Source organism: Acipenser ruthenus, chromosome 2 (assembly GCF_902713425.1).
Source record: "Acipenser ruthenus chromosome 2, fAciRut3.2 maternal haplotype, whole genome shotgun sequence".
In the NCBI taxonomy this organism is placed as follows: domain Eukaryota; kingdom Metazoa; phylum Chordata; class Actinopteri; order Acipenseriformes; family Acipenseridae; genus Acipenser; species Acipenser ruthenus.
In genome coordinates, this window is record NC_081190.1 from 101,487,375 (window position 1) to 101,507,873 (window position 20,499).

The window sequence follows — 20,499 nt, forward strand, 5'->3', positions numbered from 1 at the left end:
AGGGTGCAATTGGTGTGGATATCGGGTTTGAAGAAGAAAGTTACCCTGAACAGCTGACTGACGAGACTGAAGGAAAATAATTCTATCATCATAATATGTTGTCCTTAAAAAGGTACCATCAAATGTTCCTGTCAGGACACTGCACTCTGATTGGTTATCATATTATTGTTAATAAAACAATTAATAATCCTCTCCCAACACCAAAACCCTAAACCTAAGGTCAGTATCCTATACTGCAGCCATTACACATCTAAAGTAGTTCATGTTTGGCAGTGAATAAGCGTTTTTGTTACTTTAAAAAAACGTGACCGGAGGTGCTGACTTCCTCAGTTGTCCTGACAGGAACATTTGGTTCGGTTAACGCAGGCAGGCGCATCACATATGCAGAGGGCGGGCGCGAACCCGGGACCTCTCGCACTAAAGCATAGCGCCGATACCGCTGTACAAAAGAGCCGGCACCTATATCAGGATTATGTCTCTGTGTGATTACATCACCTACCAGCCCTGCTGTTGCCTTCCCCCTGTGCACACTACAATATATTAGCCAACACATACATATTATCTATTTATTTATGTATTTATTTTTCAAAATTTCTAAAGTGCCACTCACCAGTAGGTATCGGGGCACTGTATAGATACAGTATAAAATGCTCTTACAATTTGCTTACAAAATAATATACAGAAAACAAATAGAGCCCTGCACACTATTAGAGGGGGCCCTGCAAAGCCTTGCTTGTATATATGTTTTGTATTATTATTATTATTATTATTATTATTATTATTATTATTATTATTATTTATGTATAAAAATCATGGCGTATCCCCATGCAAGTTCTTTTTTTTTTAACTAGAGACATTTACACAAGAAAAATGTCTTGTGTAAAATGCTTTTTTGGGTTTCCATTCGCTCAGTTTATTTTACTCGAGTAAACCAGGCTTTTCACCCGACGTCATGCAAATGAATGGGAAAGGTGGGGGTTGATATGTAAATTAGCTATGCCTAAAGTACTCTATTTTTGAAGATTGCTAGTGAAATGTTGTGAAAATGTGCAGAGAACTGGTACATGAGTGAATCTAAGCTGTTGTAATAAAGCAACATACCTCGTGCCTGGTTGGTTAATAATGTGTTTTACTGCTCTTGCCCAAATTGTTTTTCAAATGTCAAATGTTTGAACTTATTTATCTTACAACTCATTAATTAAAAATGAACTCAGAGGTATAAAATGAAACTGACCAACAGGTATTGCAGATCACCATGGCTGAAAACTGGCAGAGGCGATATATATATATATATATATATATATATATATATATATATATATATATATATATATATTCAACACTTATATATATTCAGCATTCAACACTTGGGCAAATATGTGTAGTGGGCACTTGAAAGGGAGGTGGAAGATACTGATTAAATGGACTGAAGTGCATTAATTTGTTCCCAAAATTGCCACTGCCTGCTGTATCCTGCACAAACTCTTGTCAACAACAAAATGAGGTGTTCAGGAATCAGTGGCTGCCTGTGAGACAGACGGCGAAGGTTACCAGTGTTGCCAAGTCTCAGTAGAAAAAAAAGCGGCACTGCCTTTCAAAGCAAGCCCAAAACAAGTGCAATCCATGTTGGAGTATGGGTGTGTATGCAAATTACAACCCACGACTCTCACAAACAAGCCCAATCCCGTTTATTATAAGCAGACTTGTCAACTGTGAAGGTTAACGCAGCTGCCAGTTTCAATTGGACAGTCAAGAACTAACAACTGCGCATCTCAATCTCTGCTCATTCCTTTATAGTCACTGGCCCCTATGTCATCATTTCCTTGAGACCCGCCTTATTTTCTGTGATAAGGCATGTCTTAATATGCTAATGATTTCCATAGCACAAGTCTTAATAAGCGGCATTCACATTAGTAAATACCAACTTATTAATAGTTTTAAGACGTGTGTTACGGGATTGTGTTAACAAGTGTCTTATGGCAACTTTTAAGAACCTTTAGTAAATGAGGCCCTTAAAGTCTTATTACAAAAGTCCCACATATACAAGGCCATCTGTACCACTAAATTGTGCAATGAAATTGATAACAGCAACACAGATTTGCTGGGTAGCAAATAATTCTGATATGATGCATATGAGATGAAAAGGAATGGAAAGCATGCATCAACATCTGCCATGATTACAGCCATTTTACAGACCTGAAGTAATGTGCCCATGCTTGCAATGAACAATATGTTTGTACTGGTTGCATGACAGTTTTGTGGTTTCTTGCTCCTGTTACAAATGTCAGTTGTTTGTGTTGCCATAATTATAAATGCAACTTTTATGTTCTGTGTGGCAGATCTAATTTTCAGTATGTTTTCCAGAGCTCTTAATACATTTCAAATTAATTTTCACACTTCATGGCTGTAGATCTATCAAAACTTTCAATTCTAGAAGAGGAATGGAATGTCAATAATATAACAATTCACGCGTAAATGATGAAGGCCAAGTATTTTTCCATAAGAGCTCAGCAGAGAATACTGTGACTCTTGTTTAATGTACGAATTCACAATCATGAATATTTCATTCCCACTAAATACAGTCACAGGTTCCCACCAAGGATTTAGCCTAAGAACTTAGCCTACCCTTTACTTCTCAAATTACTTTTTTGGATTTGCATTCATTCAGCACAGATTTAATATTGCATTAGACCCAAACCTTTTATTTTAAAACAGAGTAGGGACTATCCCAGAATCTTAAGGCCATGTGGGATTTGCATTTTTAGTGGCCCGCTATGAGAGACAAAGTATTGAGGGTTTAAGCCCTATTTTTAATCAGCCATCAAGTGTTTTAATCTGCCTCTGTATTCACCTATTCATTTGCCAGCTGCACAAAGTCACAGAAAGCCTCTCAACTTTCTAATAAGCAGCAGACCTCCTCTCAACTTTTAACATTTTAAACATTTAACAACCTAGTGTTATCACAAGCTCTAAGGCAGATGCAGCTCTAATGCCTAATGCAGCACAACAGGGCACCAATGCCTTCGATGTGATTCACCACCAACTGTTTCTTTATAGAGAATAACAATAAGTGCCATTCATTCAAAGAGAAATTAAAATAAATAAATACATGGCTGCAAGGCCAGCACACTCTTAGAAAAGACCTATCCTGGGTTTTCTATATAGAACTATATGGTTTCTTGGGTATATTATTATTAAGATTTATTTCTTAGCAGACGCCCTTATCCAAGGCAACTTACAATTGTTACAAGATATCACATTATTTTTACATACAATTACATTATTTTTTACACATTATTTTTTTACATACAATTACCCATTTATACAGTTGGGTATTTACTGGAGCAATCAAGGTAAAGTACCTTGCTCAAGGGTACAGCAGCAGTGTGTCCAACTTGGGATTGAACCCACAACCCTCTGGTCAAGAGACCAGAGCCCGAACCACTACTCCACACTGCTGCCCGTATATATCTGCACCCCATATTTTGTTTTTATAGAACCATTGTTATATAACAAACAACAACAGGTTCAACATAATAGAATAGAACTGTATGATCAAATAGAACCATATTTAGGGGTCCCAAATCCAATGCTTCATATTTGGAATATTTTATACTATATGTCTATGAAAAAGTTTTAAAGGTACTACCAGTAGAATGTATTGCTGAAACAGTTGCTGTAATAAATTAGGTGAAGTTTGAGACTACCATCTCCCTGTTCATTAGATTCTACTCATATACTCAATAAACCAACATTAAACTGTATAATATATATGATAGGCATATACATGTTCATAATACCTTTGATAATGCTGACCAACAACTGCTCATGTTTCCATGTTCAGTATTGAAACAAATCTGTGAACTGAAAAGTTCAGGCATTCCATTGTGAATGCTCAGGGCGTCTCTATAAAACAGTCAGTAAATTGGTTTCCAGATAAAGAGCAATCTTCTTTTCAAAAATAATTGGAAGGCTATTTATTGTTTAGATGGAAATTAGAAATGTAATAAAAAGAAGTTCAGATAACCCACTTTTCAAATCAGCCAGTTAAGATAAAGGTTAAGCAAGTATACTTTTTTATTTTTATTATTTCTTATTGACTTAAAATGAGATGTCTGCATAATAACCTGCATCTGAATGAATTTGATAACCTTGCCTTTTCCATCAATAAATAATATCACATTGTATTATAAATCTAGTCTAGACCAAACCATAACTAAATGGGTAAGCCATATGAATTGTGATAAAGATTGCAGCCAGCCATTTAAAAATGTTTCAGTGGCCACTTGCTGTACATTAAAATTTGAATTATAGTTTGCTTTTCATAAGAACATATTTTGAATGGATTTTCACCCATGTTATATTTAAATGTTATATTACCATGCTGGCCAACTTTGGATAATAATATAAACAATACATTTGGGAAGTCAGCATTGCCTAGCGGTCTAAAGCTATATAGCCAGATATTATTCTATGCTATATATATATATATAGGTAGTGGACAAAAAAATGGAAACACCTGGGTAAATGAGGGACACCAAGTATATTGAAAGCAAGGGCTTCCATACAGGTGTGGCTCATGCGTTAATTAAGCAGATAACATCCCAGCATGCTAAGGGTCATGTATAAAAATGCTGGACAGGCTTGATTGCCTATAATTATGGCTAGCATGGCTGCAAGAGGAGACCTCAGTGACTTTGAGGGGTGATTGTTGGGGCGCGTTTGGCAGGAGCTTCAGTGAGCAAGACAGCTCAACTTGCTGATGTTTCACGAGCAACAGTGTCTATGGTGATGTCAGCATGCAACTCTGAGGGAAAGACATCATCAGCAAAGGGCAACAGTGGGCGGAAGTGCATACTCCAGGATCACATGATATCTGTGCATTAATTTGAAGTACAAGGCAAAACAGGCGAGCAACTGCAGATCAACTGACTGCAAATTTCAACCTGGGGCGCGAGCAGCCAGTTTCATCAAAAACGGTCTGCCGAGAACTCCACAGAGTGGCCCAATGCCCTATTAAGTGACTTTACATTGGTGTTTCCATTTTTTTCCCACTACCTATATATATATATATATATATATATATATATATATATATATATATATATATATATATATAGGCTAACTTCACTATAACGAACCCCCATGGGACCTGGAGATATGTTCGTTATAGCAGGGTGTTCACTATAACAGGGTTTGGCATTTTTCTGTATCAGAATAATGACAAAACAGCAAATTTGAATTGAACATCAATATATAGTACTTTTATGAAGATTCCTTCACATTGATCAACATTTAAACTGTATTGTGACAAGGTACTCATGTCACATGTGTGGGTAACCGCATTGCAAGACAGAGAGACATGGGAGTTGGAGTTGAGGAGACACTATTGTGCGGGGAGGCAGTATCGGTTATGACACCAGCATAGGCGCTCAGGATTTATTAAACACAAAACAGAAAGTAAACAAACGGGTCATGTGACGCTACCAATGACGGTAACGCACAGGAGACACATACAGACTGCACAGAAGGCAAAATAAAACACAGTACAAAAACTACAAAAAAAGGTACCACACAGGGCAATGTGTGGTCCAGTGGTTAAAGAAAAGGGCTTGTAACCTGGAGGTCCCCAGTTCAAATCCCACCTCAGCCACTGACTCATTGTGTGTCACTTAACCTCCTTGTGCTCCGTCTTTTGGGTGAGACATAATTGTAAGTGACTCTGCAGCTGATGCATAGTTCACACACCCAAGTCTCTGTAAGTCACCTTGGATAAAGGCATCTGCTAAATAATAATAATTTTTTTATGTTCACGGACACTCAGTCGAGACCCGCCCACCTGCTGATTGAGGACCGGCACAGCCAATCACTCACTACCCTTCCTCTCAACCAAACCGAGTGCCCGTCTGTAAACAATCATTTGATCAAACATAACTCCAAAAAGCACACAAAACAAACCTGTTTCCACAAATAAATTACACTAACACTAATTTCCTACAGGTATGTTTTAAAGAAAAAAAGTACAGAAATGAAAAAGGAAAGAATGTAAACTTACATGCTGAACACAATAATTACATGTCCTTTCTCTTGAACAAACTATCCAGCGTAGATTGCTTCACACGCTCGTTGCCTGGTTGCAGTTTGTGTGAAGATGACAGACAGGCAACAATTGCATTTGTCATGCATGATTCGTACTACAATATGTCATCTTTGAATTAGCGTGATCTTTGAATTAGTCAACCATAGTCTTAATAACACACTTGACACTGGAAACAGTTCAGTGTCTGTCAGTACTGAGATCGTTCTATCCGGGTCGATCCTGTACGTGATCGTTCTAATAGGGCTAATTTGCACTGAAAAAATCGGTTCTTGCTGTTGGGATCGTAAAAAACGGGTATTCGTTATAAGAATGGTTCGTTATAGTGAAGTTAGCCTGTGTGTGTGTATATATATATATATATATATATATATATATATATATATATATATATATACACACATATACACACAGGATACACACAGGCACTGTATATATATATATATATATATATATATATATATATATATATATATATATATATAGTATTCAGACCCCTCACCAATTATCTCATATTACTGAATTACAAATGGTACATTGAAATTTCGTTATGTTTGATATTTTATTTTAAAACACTGAAACTCAAAATCAATTGTAAAGTGACATTGGTTTTATGTTGGGAAATATTTTTAAGAAAAATAAAAAACTGAAATATCTTGCTTGCATAAGTATTCAACCCCCACACATTTATATTCAGTAGAGCCACCTTTCGCTGCAATAACAGCTTTAAGTCTTTTGGGGTAAGTATGTATCAGCTTTGCACACAGTGTCGGAGTGATTTTGGCCCATTCTTCTTGGCAGATTTGCTCCAGGTTGTTCAAGTTGGCTGGACGACGCTCGTGGACCACAATTTTCAAATAGTGCCACAGATTCTCAATGGGATTGAGATCAGGACTTTGACTGGGCCACTGTAGGACATTCACCTTTTTATTCTTGAGCCACTCCAATGTTGCTTTGGCCTTGTGCTTGGGATCATTGTCCTGCTGAAAGGTGAATTTTCTCCCAAGCTTCAGTTTTTTAGCGGACTGAAGCAGGTTCTCTTGCAGTATTTCCCTGTATTTTGCTCCATCCATTCTTCCTTCAATTTTAACAAGATGCCCAGCCCCTGCTGATGAGAAGCATCCCCACAGCATGATGCTGCCACCACCATACTTCACTGTAGGGATGGTGTGTCTTGAGGCATGGGCAGTGTTAGGTTTGCGCCACACATAGCGCTTTGAGTTTTGGCCAAAAAGCTCTATCTTGGTCTCAAGTGACCACAAAACCTTTTCCCACATCGCAGCTGGGTCACTCTCCTGCTTTCTGGAAAACTCCAGACGTGATTTCAGATGGTACTTTTTGAGTAACAGCTTCTTTCTTGCCACCCTCCCATACAGGCCAGTGTTATGCAGAGCTCTCGATATGGTTGACTGGTGCACCATTACTCCACTCCCAGCCACTGTAGCTCCTTCAAAGTGATTGTTGGCCTCTCTGTGGCTTCTCTCACAAGTCGCCTTCTTGTTTTGAGGGACAGCCTTTTCTTGGCAGTGCCTGGGTGGTGTGATGCAGCTTCCACTTCCTGATTATTGATCCAACTGTGCTCACTGGGATATTAAAATGCATTTATCTACACATCCTACCCCACAACTAACAAGTGAAAAAAATATTCTAGGAATTTGTAGAACATTAATTAAAGTGAATCAAATGATTTCAGGATAAATGCAGCAGTTCCTGTAGGTTCCCTCTGCTAGGTAGTCTATTTCAAAGCAAAGACTCAACCATGAGCACCAAGGAGCTTTCAAAAGAACTCCGGGACAAAGTTGTTGAAAGGCACAGATCAGGGGATGGGTCTCCAATACACATAAAAGTTTTATTTGGGGTTTTGAAGCTCCCAGAAAAAAGGCTTGCTCTGAACAGAAAAGACAATCCTGTTTAATATTATAAGAGAACAATAACCAGTGCCAGGTGTGATATCAGGCACCAAAGCAGAACCAGCAGCTTGGGTTTTAGATTACTGTCTGTCTTTCAAGCGCTGGGTGTAGATAATCCCAGGCGAGATTCTCAGCTTGGAAGACAACCACCCGACTGGCTGCAGAGGTGCTCTTTTAAAGGGTCTTCATTATCCGGGAATTTAACTATTACAAGCTATAGGTGTGGGCCAATTGAGTCCTAACTAGTTGCTACCATTTCTCCCCTACCTAACCACACCTGCAGCCTGTTAGCCTGTTAATTCCGTGACATCATGACAGGCAGGTACACTGTCCACAGGTTTATCTGGGTGTTATACAAAGCACCTGTGGGCTTGTTCCTGGCCCGCCATGAGCACCTCCTGGTATATATACAGTTGTAGTCAAAAGTTTATATACCCCAATGAAAATGTATAATTTCTAGAAATTTCTCAAAAACAAAGAATTTTAAGAAAAATATTTTTGTAGAAAGTTTGGCTTTTGTGAATGAGAGGAAAAAAAGTTACAAGAAATAGCTGTCTACAATTATTTATTTCAGCAGGTTTTTTTTTTTGCAAAACTCAAAAAATGCTAATTCAAAAGTAATCATACCCTGACAAAGACAATTCAATTAATAGCTAATTGAGGCACCTTTAGCAATAATAACCTCTTTTAAATGATTAAGATATTTGTCAATGAGCTTTTGGCATGATTCTTTAGTGATTTTTGACCATTCTTCAACGCAAGTCTGTTCCAGTTCATTCGAATTCCAAGGACTTCACTTGTGCACAGCCTTCTTCAACTCATACCAAAGATTCTCAGTCGGATTTAGATCGGGACTGACTAGGCCATTCCAGAACCTTGATTTTATTCTTCTTTAACCGTTCTGAAGTAGATTTTGATGTGTGCCTTGGATCATTGTTGTGTTGGTTTCAGATGATTGGCCAATATCTTTTGGTATGTTATGGAATCCATTTTACCATGTATTGGAATTAAATTCCCTGTGCCATTAGAGGAAAAACAGCCCCATAGAAGGATATTACCACCTCCATGCTTGACAGTAGGTATGGTGTGCTTTTCTTTGTATGCCTCAAAGAAATGGTGAAAGAACCGAGGGAGCGTTGTGACAGTACTTATGATTCTTGCACTTCTTGATAATAGAAACAATAGTTGAAATTGGGATACTCAAATGCTTGGAAATCTTCTTGTATCATTCTCCAGCTTTATGACAATAAATACTTTTCTGCCTCAGGTCTTCATATAGCTCTTTACTTTTTCCCATATTGATTTATTGGTAATGACAGCAATCATCCTATGCCTAACCCTTTTATACTCTCTAAGAATGTTCCTCTACAATCCAGCATTTTCTAGACTTTTCTAGAATTAGGTTCTGCATTATCATATTGAAATTTCTAGAACCTTGTACATAATGCTATCATAGCATCAAAGGGTATGAATACTTTTGATTTAGCATTTTTGGAGATTTTCCAAAAATTGCTAAAATAAATAATAATGTAGACATCTATTTCTTGTAACTTTTCCTCAGCCACAAAAGCAAAACTTTTGCTACAAAAGATTTTTCCTAAAATTCTGTTTTCGAGATATTTCTAGAAATTATGCATTTCCATTGGGGTATGTACACTTTTGACTTTTTGCCCCACCCAAACAATTAGCTGAAAGTGACATTTTCACCATTAATTTCTGGTTTTTAATAACCATGTGCAAATAATGCCTGAGGGGAAATATTCTGTCTCATGTGAATAGTAAAAAATTGCCTAGAACTAGTTGCTCTGTGCATTGAATGATTCAGGGTTGTGGTTAGAGTTATCTTCGGTTCAGATAACGACGACGTGGAGTTCTGCCGTCTCAGACCAGATGATACAGACTCCGCAGTCTGATTACAAATGCTTTTTTTGTTTTGTTTTGTTTTTTAGACAGCGCTTGTAACTCGAGCACCATTTTTTTGTATTGAACATTTTTAAAAAAGTGTTTCTTTGGATGTTAATTTATTATTTCGTGTTGTGTTTTCACACTGGACACTGCAATTTTTACTTGCAGAGATTATGCAATACCCTTTATTTTAGTGGACAGAAAATTTCATATTAAAATATTTTTTAAATGTAGTGATATTTATTTTTTGTATTTTTCACCTACAAGTGTGGTTTTTCATGATGTGGTTTTGAACTGGAGACTGCAACTTTAAAGTTTAAAATGTGTTTTGTGAAAATATTTTAAATGACAAAACAGTGGACATACTGCAGCAGCTTTGAATTATGTATCACCAGTCATTAAATATGTTAACTGCACTTCTTGGTTATTTATCATGACTGTGTGCTGTGTCTACCTTTGAATTTTAAGCATGTCTAAATGTAAATGTAATCTATCTACCTAATGTTAAAAATACTCCCTTTTTTTCTTAGTCGCTGTCAGAGTCCAAAATTATTTGTCTCGCTCGCTTGGTTGGTGCTCTCGTTGGTGGAGGATGATTGTAAATCTTTGTTAAAAGTGCATAAAAACCAGAGTGATTGTAGAGTGATTGAAAACAAGACATTTTGTGTTTGAAGTGGTCTCGGGGTGCACAGAAGTCAGATATGGGTCAAAGGTCAAGTATAATCTTCTGGAGGAATATGTCATTTGGACATCACTACTGCAGTATGCCTTTTTTTAAATGACTCAGGATGCAAATCTAGCATTCATCCATCTATTACAAATATATATATATATATATATATATATATATATATATATATATATATATATATATATATATACAGAGAATCCTACCTATTTATTTAATTATTCCTTTTTATTATTTACTTTTTATACTGATGTTCGTAATGTTTAGATTTTATAATGTACTTTTAAATGCTTTGGCAATAACACCAATGTTGCCATGCCAATAAGCACCTTTTGAATTTGAATTTGAGAAAGAGAGAGAGAATACTGAGAATTGAATGCACACCCGTCTGGTAAGCAATTTTTGTTCTAAAGTTCGGTCTGTACTAGGAGTTATAACGCGACTGTAATCAAAGTGAACAGTTTAAACTTGAAAACAGAAAGTTTCCTGTGGTTTTCAGGGAATCAGGTGTTGTGGAACTCATTTTTCTTCTTCTGTGCTTCTGTGCTTCTTCTGTTGTTTTTTAACAGTCAGGTTTCCGTTCCGTGGCAATGTTTTTTTTTCAAACGTAACGACTATCCGAAATTGTTATGTTCATTAGTTTGTTCTGAGGGTGTTTGCTAATATTTCTGTGCACCTTTTGTGAGAAGTGGCTTACCTTCAGTCAGAATCAGTGTATTACAAAGCATCATTGTCTGTGGATGGGAGATTTTTCAGGTGGCCGATTTATAGATGTTTACAGTGACTCCCTCATGGAAAATGCAGTTTGAAATCAGCTCGAAGATTGAATACAAAATATGGTGTTAAAAACTGAAAAATGTCTCAGCAGACATTGTACTACTTGTTATTGAAGTCAGTTCTCTGGCATACTTTTTTTTTTAAATGGAGTTTAATTTAGAGCTCATAAAATATGAAGGACATTGACTACTGTCAGAGATGACACCTTGAAATCTCCCCTTCACAGCTCTGCAAGTACACCTTAATTCTGATATGTTCACTACATGCCATTCAGCAAATTAAGACAACTCTTAACACTCAATCACACTTGTACTTTATGTGCTACTGTTTTTTTACAATATCTAAAAAGACAATTATGTGGTTGTTACGTGATGTGGACTGATGGTCACTGGAGGCGAGGCTGAGTGACCACCAAACAACTGATTTTAATTTTGACCAATGCAAGATTTGAACCTCTAGAAGTGAAGGGCAACAAAAAAAGAAAATTAGCCTGCTATGCAAGCAACCCCTCCAGTCTCTTTTTTCTATGCACTCAGCTGCTGAGGAACATGATGATTGTTAATGGGCTTACACTGTTTGGCAGGGTACCCCCACCCTTGTGCGTATGTTATGTTTTGTGTGGTGTGCTATTGTTTAAATGCATGTATGTATTGGTGCACAGGGTGTTGTATTATTAATATTTAAAATGTGTGTATTTGGACACTGTGTTTTTAGGTTGGTTGGCAGGGAAGGGTTGCCTTCCCTGCCAAAGTAGTTCATGTGCAGACTGTGCTTGGTCCAGATTGAATGATTAATAAGCAATCGAGCCCATGCACAGCTGCATAAAAGAGGTGAAAATCTCTCACTTGGGATTGAGTGTTCAGAGGAGGAACGAGAGACGTGCATGAAAGTAAGATATATATAAGAAGAACTATAATTGATACTTGTCTGTTTTGTCTTGTTAATGTTTTGGCCATCGTGCCGTTTTGTTTTGAAAAGTGTTTTGTTTTTGTTAAACAGTTTTATTTAAAAAATCTGCGCACCAACGCTTCACCCGCAGTATTGTTGTCAGCCTCTTCCTGGTCTGACATCACCACAAGCCATCCTTGTGGCACACTGGCAGGAAGCAAAAGCTATGGACTTGAGCAACTAGGTCTGCTCACATTGAAATTCATATAAAAAGCCTTTATTCTGCATAAGAAATTAGAATACAGTTTTCTCATTTTAGACCTAGAGCACAATAACAAATACAAGACCTTGATTTAATTCAAAGCCCATTATTCCATCTGCAAATCATTCATAGTGCTCCAAATGCTTAATCCTAATAAACGTGAAAGACCCGATGGCATTGCAAGTCTAAGCTCCAGTACTTTCCTGCTCCAGATATTTGTTACCCTATTGCTGAAGTATTCAACATGTTTTGCACTTTATTCAACGTGTCCTTCGCAGAACCATAACCTGCTTCTGAAAATCTCAATGTTCTTTTAAAAAAAAATGGTACGAGGCTGCAGTTATATGATTTATTTCAATTAAAAGCGGGACATCTAGTCAAGAAAAACATGCACTGACGTTGTCAACTGTCTCTTTCTGCAGTACCATCCTGAAACGCTACAGGATAAGACCTAAGACTATGTTATAGAATGTCACCTGAATGACTTAGGGTTATAAAAAATAAAGACTTGAGCAGAAATCGATTTACAGTACTTGATTTAATAAAATCGGTAACCCTTTGGTCTTGTGCATATATAGCTGAAATCTCTTGATAAACAGATATCCCAGCACATTGGTAGCGTAGACATCTTTTTGGCATCTCTGTTCGCCGACTCCATAATCTTCACTACACTCTCGCAAACTTAATTATCTTCACTCTATTACTATACAGTCTTGGTGGCTTGTCAACACTTAATGGTAATTTACCTCATAAGACCCGTGAGACAAATACTGAACACTCAACATCTTTTAATTGGTTAAAGATATTTCACATAATTACATGGGGGTGAAGCCAGCACCAACCCCCTAACAAGAGTCCCCTCAAACACTTTAAGCAATATGAAGACACAGAATGTTTGTGAAGTAATTGTAACTTTGAGAAAGAAAAATGTATAAAAAAAAGACTACATATGGATTAACATATTCTAGCTGGAGGGCTTCGACATATGTTGGCCTTTTTGTTGCTTTTTACTGGCATCGTCAATTATTTATATGTATATATATATATATATATATATATATATATAGCGAGAGAGAGAGAGAGGAGGAGATGAGAGAGAGAGAGAGAGAGAGAATATGTTCAAATAAAGTTCCAATTGTTTTTTTTTTGTCTTCATCTTTATTGTACTATACATACTGTAGAAACATAACATGTTGATAATAAACCCCCTTGAGAACTAACAGACTATCTACAATGGCATAAGAGCTTTGGAAACAAATCCTGGCAGCTGCATTCCCATATCACAACCCTTTTCATATTTTGGCATGATCCCACAACAAAGTGTAATATCAAATCAGTAATAATTTCAAATGATACTCCAGCCATGTTCATCCAAGAACACAGTTTTATCATTTAAGACCATGCAAAATTAGGACAATTTAGGCACACCATAAAAGACTGCTTTGTATTAATTGGTGGAGTCTTGGTGTTCAATGTGACTTCTTACACCGAATGAGAAAATACACTAATTTTTAAACACATTATCATTTAGTTAGATTTTGTGGTCCCCCCAGTTTGCATGACGTGAACAGATTCGCTTGACTCAGGGCTCGTTTCTCTGTTGTGAGATTGTGCAAATGCAGATTCGCATGACTCAGGGCTCGTTTCTCTGTTGTGAGATTGTGCAAATGCAGATTCGCTTGACTCAGGGCTCGTTTCTCTGTTGTGAGATTGTGCAAATACAGGATTCGCTTGACTCAGGGCTCGTTTCTCTGTTGTGAGATTGTGCAATACAGATTCGCTTGACTCAGGGCTCGTTCTCTGTTGTGAGATTGTGCAAATACAGATTCGCTTGACTCAGGGCTCGTTTCTCTGTTGTGAGATTGTGCAAATACAGATTCGCTTGACTCGGGCTCGTTTCTCTGTTGTGAGATTGTGCAAATACGCTATATCTTTTGGCCACAACTGCAACAGTTTATCGACCAGTTATCATCTGTTTCTATATTTCATTTGAATCAGAATTAGTGTCATGTTTCAATACGACAGGTAGGCTAAAGCTACCCACGTTTTACATAACCTATATCTAAAAAACCTTAACCACATAACACATTTTAGAATTGTATTCAAAATCACTTTTTAGACTTAAACTAAACTATCTATCCTTACACCCTTCCCTATAATTATTTAATGTGTCCTCACATTAACCATTTCAAAAACACACACACAAGGGCAATCAAGTTGTACAGAATCTAAATAATAAATTTGAAAACTTGCAAAGATCAGTCCATCCAGCCTGTCATCGTCACAAAAGTAACCAGACTGTCGCAACTCAACGAGACATTCCTGCTCCGATCCTCATCCTAGCCTTTATCACTTTTTCCAACCCACCAGTCAGCCAATCACAGTCAGCACGCCCCATGATAATCTCTCCAAATCACTTTAGCCTCACATACCAATAAACTATTCTAAGTGCAATGAAAAACTATAAATCTTAAATTATTTTAATAAAATGAAGTGCAAGAAAGTTTAGCCCTGTTACAATAGTATTTCACCTGTCTCCAAAGTTTGACTATTTAAATAGAAACATTTAAATAGAAATATTTATAGATATAAACTATTTAAATATAAATATTTTGAATAGTTTGGATGACTATGGTTGGATTCATAGGGGATTTTTTTGCTGAAACTATGCTCCCAAGACAAGGCACTAAGAGCAGCTTGAAGTGGTGGAGCCATACAGACAATAAAGAGGAAAAAGAAGTTTCACCAAGTATAGGAAGAATGATGCAGGAGACAGGCAACACCCAATACCACAGGCAAACCAGAGAGCATGAATGAACTGGGCTAGCAATGTGGAAAAAACTCCTCGCAGAATATGTCGCAAATGTAAACAACACAGGTATCTTTTCTACTGAGAGCAACTTATGATTGTTGCCATTGTAATGGGGAATATTCCTGCTGCGAGATCTGTAAAGAAGAGAAAAACTGTGAACATGATAGTGGTGCTATGATGTTCACATTTTTCCTCTGCTTTGGTACTCAGAACTGGAAGATGAATCTAGGAGGAAAAGCTGGGAGAAGTAAGATGCAGTATAAGTAAGAGGCTTCGTTGGCAAGGCCATGGTGTGCTTAGTGAGCTTTACTGGCAGGAACATGAAAAAAAAGAAAGACATTGAAGCAATTGCAGAAAGATGCAGTAGATGAATCTGGTTAAAGAGGAATGCAAAGTAATAGGGGGCTGGGTTGAATTAGCTGCGCTGGATTGGGTGGTGGATGGAGGAGGGTGGTGCTGGGATGTCAGCATCACTGTCAAGGCTATTTAAGGTGTCATGGGCTAATCAATTAAACACTGGAGATGGGAGGTGCCCATCTGAAGACCCTTGTGAAGTACCCCACACAACCCATTCCAGACTCGGTGATCCATGGAGCCAGCATCGTCGCCAATGTGTGTGCTGATGCGCCAGGGAGGCCGTAACTTGGCTCATCCCCGGAGCCAGCATTACACATCAGCCATCATCATCTGGCCAAGAGGAAAACCATAGTAACTTAAGAGGAAACGCACTGGAAGTTCACACCTTATGAAATGCATACCTTATGAGCCTATGCATTGAAATATCTAAAAAGCCTGCAGTACAATTATACTATCCATATTGTAAACTGTAATAATCCATAAGAATCAAGTTACACAGTGAAAAAATATTGGTATGATAATAATAATAATAATAATAATAATAATAATAATAATAATAATAATAATAATAATAATAATGTTTAATGTATGTATTATTATTTGTGGTTTACATATACAAAACAAATGTAGACTAAAGAACTAAACAAGATGCTATCATCTGAAATTGATTCACTTTTTGTGGTTTCCAGAAGCTTGTGATAAACTGTCTAACTTAAAACATTTTGCACCTGTCAACCTGTTGAAATATGTTCCACGAAAAAAAATATAAACAATATATGCAAGTTCTGGAAACGATATCAAACGAGAGTGGTTCACAGCTGAGATCTAACCTGTCCGAGATCATAAAACAGGATTTTCTTTTGTTAGTGATGAAACACAAACATTTCCCTGCAAACAAAAGCTCATTTGAATTATGCCTGCTTTGCATATTTCCCAAATGATTTATGACTGTGGCATTATTTATTTAAAAAAAATTTGAAAAGTAGTGCCAAAAAGCTGGCAACATCTACCCTTCATTTGCATAGTTTATTAAGTACAGGCACAAACATAGCAGCCAATCACTTTTTATAGTAAATAACGGGGAAAAATGTAACAACTCAGCCACTTTCTAATGTTAGAATTATGGCAGCAACCAGAACGTCCTCTCATGAGAACTAGTGTCGAATCTGAAGTGCAGTATATAAAATAGGCTTCCTTATCTGATATTTGCAAAATGAATTCCCAGACAGCAACCTGAGTATGACGTTCCTTACTGTTACATTTTAATTTTCTCCCTTATTGTGTGCCCAGCTGTTATACACCTGCATATGAGAAGAGGCTTGTAAATGTTATCTCTTATATTCGTTTCCATTGTGCTTTGTGTTAGTGTTAAAGAAAATATATTGTATATTCATAACATTGTTTCAGATTTAGCCCTAGTAATCAGGAGAAAAATAGCATTCACCCTAGGATCCTTCAAGAAGCTGCTTGAAGAGATTCTGGGATCAATAAGCTACTAACAACCAAATGAGCAAGATGGGCCAAAGGGTCTCCTCACGTTTATAAACTTTCTTAAGTTCTTATAGCAAAATAGTCCATATCTCGCAGCTTTAGTAGCCCAGTCATGCCAGAGCATGGGTTACACAAGATGTCTAATGTTAACATGAATGTTAACAGACTATTAATCTTTTCAAAACACTGCACAGGGTTGTAGGCTTGTATTGGGTTGCCTGGAGACAGTAGTCAAGTTTGTTCAACAGGTTTTCATGTGGTCAGAGTTCCAAAGATTCCATTCATCAAGGTAACATGACAGTCACAAGTAAAGCAGCAGTGTGGAGTAGTTGTTAGGGCTCTGGACTCTGGACCGGAGGGTTGTGGGTTCAATCCCCAGTGGGGGACACTGCTGTTGTACCCTTGAGCAAGGTACTTTACCTAGATTGCTCCAGTAAAAACCCAACTGTATAAATGGGTAATTGTATGTAAAAATAATGTGATATCTGTATAATGTGAAATAATGTATAATGTGATATCTTGTAACAATTGTAAGTCGCCCTGGATAAAGGCGTCTGCTAAGAAATAAATAATAATAATAATAATAATAAAGCAAACTCGGTTCTACTGTACCTGCAACCAATCATTTCATTCTTAGCTGGAATATGTGTGATTGCAATGCCAATGCCATTACCCATTAATTTAGAGATGTTTCAAGAGCACAGCGAGGACACCATTGGCTTGTCCAAGCACAAATCTCAATCCATTTGAGGCCCTACAGAATAGAGGTAAACTCCACTGGAGTAAAGTAATCCCATCCTATGTTTTTAAGTAAGACTATTAGTAAGGTGTGATGGTAATAAAGAGGCAATTCCACTTTTGGTTTTGTTTTCATTATTACTTTTTAATTTTTTAAATACTCCAGAAAATATGCAATACAAATAAACAAGAAGGACTGTGACAGGATAGCTGAGGGTGGTGACGTCTGGCCAGAAGACAGACACTACACACAGACAGGTATTGGGGTGCAAAGCGCACTGCGGCACTGTGTTTATTAACACAAAAATAAATAAAAAGGTTTAACAAAAAACACTGCTCACAGAGCAAAATAAAATATTGAAATAAAAACAAATCACAACCACAAAAACAGGGCAGTTGCCTTCACTGATCCTTATTTTCTCTTTTTCTCAGACTCCTCTCGTGCTCTCGCTCTCACTCTCGTTCTCTCCTCTTGAACGCCCACCCGCAACAGGGAGAGCTGCAGGCATTATATTGGTGTCCATCTCCCAATTCGCAACAATTAATCAATTAACTCAGGAGATGGTCACCTTCTGCATGGGGTTTTGTTAGGCTGGGGCTTCCTCATCGACGCTGCCAAACAATAACAAACACGGCTTTTTCACCGTCACATTTATACATAAATAACAATAACAAAACTTTGTATTTTAAATAAATAAAATACATTCAAATCATACAACAACAACCCCTGTTCCCAAACAATACATTCTTTTAAATAATAATACATCAATACTATTTATGTGCAGGGCTTTTCCTCTGCCCTGCCACAAGGACATATTAAAAACAATAGTTAAAGCGTGGGAACAGTTCCATTACAAAAAATGACAACATTACTCATTATGGATTAAATAAAATGCTATCCCTTTTTTCTTTCTGTTTCGGTTTGTGTATATCTTTAGTGACGTGATGGCAAGCAAGTATGAATGGGGGAAGGAGATTGTGTCAATGCAACTAAAACTACCTTTGCAGGAAGTAAACAAAATTGCTTAGATATCCTCACTGGGGCTGTTAACATGATGACAAAACATAATGAAATCGGTCAAGCAGAATATAAAATAATGTTTAATATATTTGCTATGTAGACATATAGGCTTATACAACATAGGATACATTTTGTTATCTTTCTGTATGTTCTTCTTTTTGAACATGAAACAAATGTTTTTTGCATTCATAGAAGAATAAAACCAGCACGTCATGCCACAAATCCCAGACTTACACAGATGAGATAAAGAAAAGGGGGGCAAGCTAAAACAAAACAACAACAAGCATGCCATTTAACAAAACATATCAAGTTTATCAATGAGCTGAAACAGTTTTGTACTGTGTAAAAGGTTTCTGTTCAGATGCCCAGAAGAAGCCGAAGTAGCATACTGACTATGCAATGGTTTAGAGAAAGCTAGCAGAGCATGTAGTCCCTTGTTTGTGACATTAGAACTGCTTCTGTATGTTGCCAAAGAAGTATATGAGACAATTGCAGGGTTATGAAAAAAACTAGGATTACAGTAGCACCCCTGTTGCACAAGGATAACAAAACTATTTAAAAAGCATCTAGGTGGTGCAGCTACTTATCATATTACCCTATCACACATTGTATCTTTGGAGGCATGGTGTCCATTCCAGTTGAGGACAGAAGTGAAATGAATTTGGTTGTTTAGTCTGGTACTGAAGACTGTCTCTCTCAAATTGATGAACATCAGATGCTATACAAAATATAAACTTTAGACATTAAAGAAAAACATTTGAAAATATTATACCCTTGCACTTTTATTTGATTATTTCCCTGATAAAAAAAAGGCATACACGTCTTTCGGAAACATACAGTCCACAACAGTGAACATGGAGCAAATCTTATTGACAACAGAGCTAAAGGCAGAATTATTTGAGGTCAGTTTAATAGCCAAACTTCAATGTGTGTGTGTGTGTGTGTATATATATATATATATATATATATATATATATATATATATATATATATGTGTGTGTGTGTGTGTGTGCAGTGTCATTTCCTAACGTAGTTATAGCCTAGAAGGCACATTATAGATGTCATAATATGTTAATAGCTTGTAGCTTTCATACATTTGTGACCTTCTTGAGCTAACCTTTTAAAACCAGAAGATCCCTAATGACTTCTGTATTCAACATTTTCATAATAGAAAAATTGAAATGGTGTCATCAAATATTGACCTTGATATTGATTACACCGTTTTGCATGCATCTTCCACAAAATGTTAATGAGAGGTAATGAAATTGATCTTAAAGTCTTGATTATCAGTCCTTTCAATGTATGACCCAAATGTCAACCTCATCTTAGTTACATAACAGGATTCAAATATAACAGTGTTGATATTGCGAACAGAACAGCACCAATCTGAGCACTGACAGCAGTGTACTAAAGAGGAGGACTAAAGGGGAATGCGCTACTTGTGACAGGCACACTCAAAATGGCTTTACACTATACTGATTATTTGTGTGTTCTCTTTGACCTTTGTAAAATTAAATCATGGACCGTAATCTAGTAAGCCTTCTGCTTGACAT